General features: G+C 35.7%; 1 protein-coding gene across 3 annotated transcripts in view; it reads right to left on the bottom strand.

Moving 5' to 3' along the window:
* CDC42SE2 (CDC42 small effector 2) overlaps positions 1–10189 on the bottom strand; it is a 117174-nt gene that overhangs the window by 72447 nt on the left and 34538 nt on the right. For 2 of the 3 annotated variants that reach the window (XM_025432796.3, XM_025432795.3), the window contains exon 2: positions 2987–3158. The gene's annotated coding sequence lies outside the window, so the exon portion shown is untranslated. The remainder of the gene's footprint in view (positions 1–2986; positions 3159–10189) is intronic. The other variant, XM_025432799.3, reaches the window with a different exon arrangement.

Genomic DNA, 10189 nt, shown 5'->3' with positions numbered 1-10189 from the left:
ATCCTTAGCAATGGTATAGACCATGTATTTATTTACCATCTTAACTCTTCTATTTAATGCTTGAATCCTTGTAATCAATCAATGAATAGCCTTATCTGCCACCTTACACATGATATGGACTGCATCATCAGAGACTTACTTGACTAATTTGCAATTAAAGTTTCATTAAGTCCCTTGAGTTATCATTATATAGTCTAGAATGGGTGATGATAAAAGATGTATCAGTTAAGATGTTTTCATATACATGAAACATAAAACCCAAAGACAACTGGATTAAACCAGAACTTACTGGCTCATATAAACTAAAAAGTCTATAGGTATACTATCTACAGGGAAGTCCTGATCTAGTGGCCAGGGCCTGGGTTTTCTCTGTTCTACTCCTTCAGTGTTTACTTCTTATTCAACTGGTTTCCTTTTATGGTCAGAAGATAGCTGCCAGGAGTTTACTGACTGTACATTTTGATTTCTGTTGAAATTCAGCACCCCCCCCCAAAAAAAAAATACACACACACACACACAATATATTAAGTGCCTCTACCCCAGCATTCCTAGCAAATATCCTAAGATCATTCTGATTCATCTAGCTTAGATCACATGCCTGCTGTGATTGCCTTGGGTTAAGGCACATGTTCCATTCTGACAAACTCCTCATATTATTTATGAAGTACAGTACATTATAGTTGACCTTAGTAATTTCAAGTTCTAATATTACTGAATGTTATTAATGAATTAAAATGGATAGGTCAAGCATATCATACAACTTTCACTACCTTCTTAAAAAGTTGGGATCCCTGGGTGGCGCAGCGGTTTGGCGCCTGCCTTTGGCCCAGGGCGCGATCCTGGAGACCCAGGATCGAATCCCACATCGGGCTCCCGGTGCATGGAGCCTGCTTCTCCCTCTGCCTGTGTCTCTGCCTCTCTCTCTCTCACTCTGTGTGTGACTATCATAAATAAATAAAAAAAAATTAAAAAAATTTAAAAAAAAGTTATTCCCTCAAAAAAAAAGTTATTCCCTCAAATTTTATAAGCAGCCCATCAAGGAAAATAAAAGTAAACTCTTCACTGAATAAAAATCACATTTTCAAGGATTCAAAATGTATTACAAGACTGCCCACAGGTTTTATGATTTTCCTTCTTACCACAACAGAAACCAACACTATATATTTTCTCAAAGCAAAAGAGGTTTACATCCAATAAGAGTGAAGAGTACATGAGTATCTTGAGTTAAGAGAAAAAAGTGTTATTGTTTCTTAGAGCCTTAAAATAAAGGCAACTAAATAATCCATCCTGTAACTCAAAACTCCTCTTACAAGGTACTAGATTCACCATGAAACCTACCCCCACCCACACCCACACAGAACTAGGTCCTAAGAACAGAGATCTCACTTTAGGGAGCCTTTTTGTCCATTGCATTTCAAAGCCAAATGCTAATTGTTCCTGAATTACTAGGTTTCTTATGTGAAACCTAAGTTCCTTATTCCTATAATTAGCACAGAAAATAGAAATAAACTCTTCTGTTTTTATAACAGAGAAGACAGTGAAATTTATTATACTGAAAGCGAGTAGGAAATATGTAGGAAAAGATCAGATATTGACAGTAAAGCTGAAGAAAAACAAAATGCAAAATACAAGCAACACTTTTTGAGAACTAACCACTTGAAAATGTGTTACATACTCATCATCTTAAAAGCCAAACTTCATTTATAATCCTGCAGGGAAGTAGTGTGATTAAAAACCAGGATATGAATTAAAAGAAAATCTCTGTAGGGACGCCTAGGTGGCTCAGTCAGTCAAGCATCTGACTCTTAGTTTTGGCTCAGGTCATGAGTGGGAGTCCACCTAAGAATCTCTTGTCTCCCTCTCTGGCCCTCCCCCAGCTCTAACACACACACTCTCTCTTAAATAAATACATCTTAAAAAAAAAAAAAAAGAAAAAGAAAATCTCTGTAATTATTCAATTCTGTAGATTGGTTTTTCAAGTACTCAACTGTTCAAATAATTCAATTCAGTAAATATACACTGATGGCTTTATTAAGAAGCTAGTACTGGTGTTAGACACAGCAGGGATATAAACATAGCCCTTAGATTCACAAAGTTTACAATGTGCCTCAAAAGCAACACAAAGGAACGTTACTGGATAGCACAGAACATATTCAAGGAGAAATAAATGCATGAGACACTAAAGACAGTCATCAGAAAGAGGAGAAATCAAATGAGTGGATTTCTACAGTAAGTAACAGAAAATCTAAGGGCAAAACTGCTTAACATTATGGAAATTTATTATCTCACATAACAAGGAATCCAGTTAGGGTGATTCTAGGCATATTACATGGAGCTCCAGTTCCACTTCTCTACAATTCTCTTGCCTCTGCCTTCCTTTACTTAAGGACATCACTCTCAGGCTAGTAGCAAAATGGCTAAGCAGTTCCAGATGTCACATCCAGATAAAACCACCTCTACAGAGAAAAGGGATCATCGCTTTCCTTCTTTCTGAAAACCAAGAAAGCCTTTCCCAGCAACCTCTTATAGACTTCCCTTCTATTAGTCAGTGGCCAAAACTGGATCTATTCCTAAGATGATTCCAAAGGCAAGGACATCTACCATTAATCAAGATCAGAGACGATGCTGTTAATTATCATGACCATCATTTTAGTGTCAGCTGAATATTTTAAGACAACAGGCCTTGGAGGATGGCATAATTAGGCAAAAAAAAAAAAAAAAAAAAAAAAGAGAGAGAGAGAGAAAGAGAGAGAAATACAATGCAAAGGAAGGGATGTTCCTAAATGAATAAAAAAGTCAAACTGCAATCACGCACTAACTCCACTGTTAGGGACAAGGAACTTTCCTAAGCTGCACCATTGTCATTCTCCATAATATAAAAATTAATTTACTATTCAACAGTGAGCAAATGCTAAGAATGTAAGAGGAGGACTACTCTTTTTACAGAAAGGATTTAGTTATTATCAGTGGGGACAGTCAGACTCACCACTCCTTGTCAACGGAGTCACCCAGTTAGCTATCTCTGGGTTGAGAACATTCCATATTATGCATACAGATGACTGCAGACTCACTGTCAATAGAAGTTGTTCCTTGAAGGTTTCTTCTCATTTGGGTTCCAGGTTTCAGTCAAACACCCACAAACTCGCAACTGGCCCTATCTGCAAATGAAAGCATGTAATTAGAAGGCAAAAGGCTACAGAGAGCAATTCCCTCTGTTCGACATCTATAATTAACAGATCCATAAGAAGACTGAACTTAAATACCCACCAGATTCAATAAGCATCATGTTCAAACTAAGCAACTTGCATTTCAAAGGCTGTGGTGTGCTTCTTACAGTTACCATCCTTTTACATTAGGTAAACATATTGTTGTGTCCACAATATACCAGGTACAACTCTTAACAAAAGTTGCCCACTGGGTAGAATCCAACATACATTTATGTGTGGTGGACCCAAGTGAGGATGACCTACACAGCATGTTCACGGACAGCTGCATACATTTATAAATCAGAAGACCACCTGATGTGAAAATCAAGATTTCTGACCTCTCTTGGGGAAAAAAAAAAAACAAACCAGAAGATCTAGCAATATGGAGCCCACATTCCTACATGGTAACAACCTGTTGGAGCTGATTAGCAGCTAATCCTTCAGATGGGTCAAAGGCTTTGCAGTTGCCTAAAGATGTCATCACTCTCTTATAACACGACTCAGTTATCTGTCTTGGTCCAGTTGGCAACTGACTTTGTAAATTCTGCTATATATTTATAATAGCTCACAGGGAACTGTATTACTGTCACAGCCAAGCACGTTTTTCTGCTTGACAATATAGTACAGGGCTAATAACTACACTGGCTTTGGAGTTAGCAGGCCCTAGGTTTGGGTTCTAATTCTGCATATAACTAGCTGTGTGACCTCAGACCTATTTTTAACATAGGATATATTTCTTCATTTACAAGCCTCCAAATAAAAGTATAAGCACTTAGCAAAGTCAACAAACAACAGGCCTAAAATCTACCACGTCCAAGTTAAACTGATAATCCTAAATCCATTACTTCCTCAGTTTTCTGCATCTTGATAAACTGCAATGTGATTCATGTGCCTAAGCCTCAAACCTCAAAGACCTTATCACATACATTCCTTCATTCTCCCAAAACCAGTACCTGATTCTCTAAAATATGTAATTTGAATGAAATCTCAGAATCCCACAAAAACAAATAATAACCCCTCCTTCAGAATCAATTACTTTCCTGAAATCGCCTATAAATTAAGCTCATTAAGTAATGGTAGTTTCAAGTTTCAAGTCTCCATATTATGAGTAATATTAATATTTCATTTAAAAAACTGAGGATGGGGGGGTGCCTGGCTGGGTCAGTAGGTAGAGCATGTGACTCTTGATCTCGGGGTTTTAGGTTCAAGCCCCACGGTGGGTGTAGAGATTACTTTTTTAAAAATGGGATGCCTGGGTGGATCTGACTTTTGATTTTGGCTCAGCTCATGATCTCAGAGTCATGAGATCCAGTGACACACTGGGCTGCACTAAGCAGGGTGTCTGCTTGAGATTCTTTCCCTCTGCCCCTACACCCATACTCTCTCTCAAATAAATGTTAAAAAAAAAAATTTTAAAACAAAACACTAGGGATAATACCTATCACTCCTTGCAAGATATTGACCAATTACATTTTGTAAGCCTATACATTTTTCCATCTAAACTAATAATGAACTAGGACACTATGCTTCATCTGCAAACAAAACTAAAAACACAGATGGCTAGAAGTTAAAAATCAACTGTTTCTATAAAATTGTTCAAAGAATAGTCAGAAAGTCATTTTTGAAAATATTCAGTATCAATGGAAAATATGAATTACAAATTGTCAAATGATGTGTAAAGATGACAAATAGAGACACACTACGTTCAAAGATTCAGGGATGCTAACATGTCAATGCTCTCTAATCTGAGCAAAATAATTCCATGCATTTCTAATCAAATTCCCAGCAGTTTTTATAGAAGTTATAAAGCTAATTCTAAAATTCACATGGAAATGCAAATGAGCTAGAATGGACAAAACAACTTCAAAGATCATTAATATTAGAAGCCTTATACTACCTGACTTCAAAATTTGTTAAAACTGCAAATATCAAGACATTGTGGTACTGAAGAGACACAAATAGATCATAAAACAAAACTGACAGTCCAGAAATAAACTTACATATATATACAGTCAATTGATTTTCTACAAAGGCAGTTCAGTGGAGAAAGGGACAGCCTTCTCAACAAATAGAGCTGGAAAGACTATGTCCATACCTTGTGCCAAATATAAAAATTAACTTAAATCAATCATAGACTTAAAGGTAAAACCTAAAACTACAAAATTCCAAGAAGAAAACATAGTGGAAATTTTTTGTGGTCTTAACTTAGGAAAAAATTTCTTAGATAAAACACAAAAGCATGATATATAAAAGACAGAAGTGACAAATAGGATTTCATCAAAATTACTAATTTCTGCTTTCTGCAAGACACTTAACAAAATGAAAGAGAAGCCACATGTTGGGGGAAAAAAATGATGCAAATCACAGTATCTGAAAATGGTCTTGCTTCCAGAAAGAATACAAGAAAGAATGCTAAAAACCCATTAAGAAAACCCAATATTAAAAAGGGACAAATGATCTTAACATACTCCTCTTCAAAGATGTATACATAGCAGATAAGTACATGAAAATATACCTTAACATCATCATTCATTATGAAAATACAAGTGCTGGCAAGGATATGCAGCAAGTGCTATCATATGCTATTGATGAGAATGTGAAATGGTAAAACCTCTTTAGAATATAGTTTGACAGTTTCTTAAAAAATTAAACACATACCATACAACCCAGCTATTCCACACCTAGTACTTACTTTACTTAATAGAAATGAAAGTCTATGTCCACAAAAAACTGTTTTTAGCATCTTTATTTTTGATACCCATAAATGGAAACAATCCAACTATCCATCAAGAAATGGATACATACACTAAGTTTGGTAGAGCCATTCAGTACATTACTAATTCTGACAAAAAATAATGAACTAGTATATGCTGTTTAACATGGATGTATCTCATAACAATTAAGCCAAGAAGCCACATCAAGAGTATATCCTATAGAATCCATATACATAAAATTCTAGAATCTCTGGGGATAGAAAGTAATTCCAGGGCAGCCCCGGTGGCTTAGCGGTTTGGCACCGCCTTCAGCCCGGGGCCTGATCCTGGAGACCCAGGATCGAGTCCCACATCGGGCTCCCTGCATGGAGGCTGCTTCTCCCTCTGCCTGTGTCTCTGCCTCTCTCTCTCTCTCTAACGAATAAATAAAATCTTAAAAAAAAAAAAAAAAGTAATTCCACTGATTGCCTAGGAATACAGGACAGTGGACAAGAAGGCCTATTCATGACTGGAAAAAAAACTTTCGGAGGTGACAGATATTTTCATGATTTTGAGTGTAGTGATAATTTCACAAGTACAAAAACTTCAAAATTTATTAAACTGAACACTTAAATATGTGCAGTTAATTTTAAGTTTAAAACAAATTCACTGCATATTAATAACTGATAGCAAAACTGATTAATACCAAAAGCAAAACCCTTTCAATCCATTAACTATAAAAATCATGGCCACCATCTTTCTTTTTGGAAAATAATTCCACTGAGAAGTATATTACCTCAATGCTAAAGATCAAAATCATAATTACTGAACACAAAGAAAGCAAATGCCAAAAATAGCACTCTAGCTAACCCCACATAATGTGGCATGGGCAAAAAGAAAATTTAGTGGATCTCAATATTACTTATTCAAGTGCAGCCCAAGAGTTTCAAGCTTTCATTGTATTTGGTCGGAATTAGATAAAAAATACATTTTTTCAATGTAAACCAAAAGCATTTAATGTAGTCAGTTTAGTAGCATTCACTACTAAAATGTATTTCACATTCTGCTTAGAATTAATGAAGAAATCATGAAATCAGATCCATTTTAATTGTTAACTGCTGGCACGGCTTGGTGCTTTTTATACCTCATTAAATGGCATCTGTTATTTATACTGAAAACAGAGCAAATTACATTATTTCTTTAGCTGAATTTAATCATTAAATTTTATTTTAGACAATACCAAAGGTATGTAAACCCATCTCTATCCAGGGATATCTATTCTCCAAGTTAATCAGTCTCAGTTCCATCACACTGCTATGAAAAAAGGGCTTCACCTTTAGAGAAATGAGTTAATAGTGCTACCTTAGACTACTTTTAGGGCAGTCACAGAGAAAAATTATGCTAGTTCTGCATCAGCACAAATGGCACGATTAGAATGAATGACTGGAGGCTCCATTTTCCACATATTAAAACATCCTTCTGAGTCACTGCTGCCTCAAGGAAAATGTTTTACCTTGGGACATCCTACCATCAGCACTCAGGATATTACCGGTAGTGATTCAAAAATACAGAATCAACTTTATGATTCCTTGCCACCCTCAGAACCTCTTATGAATTTAAAAATAACAATATTTTTAAGTGCCCAAATCCACTGCAATTCAAAAGTCTTAAATTTAAGCTAGTTAAACTACAAGAAGCTAAAGCCCTCTTACAGTAGCATTTATTTTTAGTTTCCACTTTTCCCCCAATGAAGAATGACTTAAATAATAAGGCCTTGACCCTATTAAATTACTCTGATACTGAAAGAAAAATATGTACTAACTATGTGTTCCATCTTCTTGCTCATTTAATGTCAAATGTTAATTCCTCTTTTTTCCTCCCAAAGAAATAACAGACCTGGCAAGACAATAAAAATCTATGAGAAATCTAGCTCAGTTTCTTAATTTTACACACTCAGGTAAAAAAAAATTTGCCCCAAAGCTCTTAACTAATCAGTAAACTATAATACCTATTAGCACTACAATAAATCACTACGATTTATTTCCTCAAGTACACTGTAAAGAAAAGCATATAACCATTTACTTACACAGTTTAAGTGAAAAGTTATCTGGGCAACAATCTCATAGCCAGTAGTGATACCATTAAAGGCTCAAGACATTTTGCCTCTTACTACTGTTTGCTAGTGCTGTTAGCATTCCTGGACCCTAAAAGTATAGGACATGGTAGGGTTACAGAAATGAATAAAAGTGACAGTATATATGCGAGTAGCTATGAATGACGCAAAACTTTTAAACAAGGAGAAAGAATGTATTTCTATCTACTGGAGTTTCAGAACTAGTGGAAAAGGCTGCATAAGCCTTAATAAAAAATAGAAAAGGAGGGATGAGATAATAAAGATGGACTATCCATGAGAAGGTGAAGTTGTACAACCACTTTAGTGACACTGTGGAAACTTTCTTATATTGGTATACATATACTTACCAGGCACCAAAACAAATCCACTCCCAAGATAAATGAAAACAGGTCCAATCAAAGAATATGAACTAGAGGAGGCAGTAGAGGATAGCAGTTAAGAAAACAGGTTCTGGAGTCAAAATGCCCGGATATGAATTCTGGCTCTGCCACTTACTAAATGTATTGAGTTTAGCCAAGTTAATTCACCATGCTTCACTCTCCTAAGCTATAAAAAGGAAATAATTCAGAAGACCACTGTGAGGTTTAAATTAAGTTCATATATGTAAAGTACCTAGAACGTAGTCTGGCACAAAGTAAGCCTTCAGATAAATGGCTATCAGAAGGGGAATGGGATTTAATACATGATGTAACACGACGAGAGTAATTTTCTGAGCAAGTCAAAGAGCATTTTTAAATACGAATGCACACACATAGCCACTGCAGTACAATGTAGTGTTTAAGAGTTTACTTGGATTTTGTTTATATTATTTCATTGTTTCCAAGTCTGACTGCCATCGAGAACTGTAGGCAAACTTCCTTGAGATTTGGTTTCATCAACTATAAATAAAAACAACAGCCACTTACCTCAGAAGATTATTTTAAGAATGTAATTAAGATGTATAAAGCGCTTAGTTAGTACAATGCTTGGCACATGGCAGCTAAAAACTGATATTTTATTGCACTATACCGAAATAAGCACATTATAACTACACTGACCATTTGTCCTTATTTGCTAACCACAGCCCCATTTTATTGCAAGTTTTCACAATGTAATTACTCTGAAGTCATTCCCCTTTATATCTCAGTATGTCCCAGTTTAGATACAAAATTTCTCAGTATGTCCTAGTTTAGATGATAAATTATATGGTTACCCTAATTTATAACTGAAATATTTTCAGAATTTTCCATCTATTTAGTTATCTTCTCAAATGTTCTCTTATCTCTTTTTAATCACATTACCTCTTTGCTCTCCAATTCACCATCCCCATTTTACACACACACACACACACACACACACACACACAGTCTCTGGCTCTCAGTCTACTGATCTCTTTATTCATGTGCTTAGTAACTTCAATGCTCAAATCCAGGTTTCTCAACAAATACTCAACAATATACTCAACAATGTCATGTTTCCCAAACCTGATCTTTTCCTAATTCCTAGCCATCCTTTCAGTCTGAATTCCAGAAAAACACTAACTGACCTAAAAATATCACCACCATCAATTTATATTTTAGTTGTCTTTAGGGATATCTACATTTCAGCATGTAACTCCTTGAGAAACAATGCTTTATCCCAAAGTAGAGAAGCTCTAAGAACATGAATTTCAGATAGGGAGCTGACTAGGGGAGATATTTTAAGAACCATTTTCACTCCTCAAAATCAAACAATTTTGATGGGTTTCTACTAAATAAATAAATTGGAGCAGCCTTGATATCTTTCTTTTTTGCTGGCTCCCAAATAATGCCATCAAAAACACCAAAGGCATTTAGCTCAAATACAGTAAGGTCATAGTTCTTCAAGGGTTTTGGCCTGTACCTTCCTCTTACACTGTACAAATGCTCCTCTAAATTACTTCAGATCACTCTCCTGAGTTCAATTACTATATACATACTAACGACAGAGAAACCTACTTTCCCAAAGTTCTCCAGCCTAGGTGTCTTTTAGTTCAACCTCAACATAACAAACTGCATACAGTGTATCCCATCTGCATGTGCTATCTCCAGCTTAAGTGAACATCAGTTCTTCCCTAGCACTCCTCTACTCCAAGCCCACTCAAATGATATTCATTAAATTCTCATCTACCCAGTTTCTCAAATCAAATCCTTGACTCC

Source organism: Canis lupus, chromosome 11, assembly GCF_003254725.2.
Source record: "Canis lupus dingo isolate Sandy chromosome 11, ASM325472v2, whole genome shotgun sequence".
In the NCBI taxonomy this organism is placed as follows: domain Eukaryota; kingdom Metazoa; phylum Chordata; class Mammalia; order Carnivora; family Canidae; genus Canis; species Canis lupus.
Note: the sequence above shows the minus strand (reverse complement) of the source record. Positions and strands in the feature narration are given on the sequence as shown.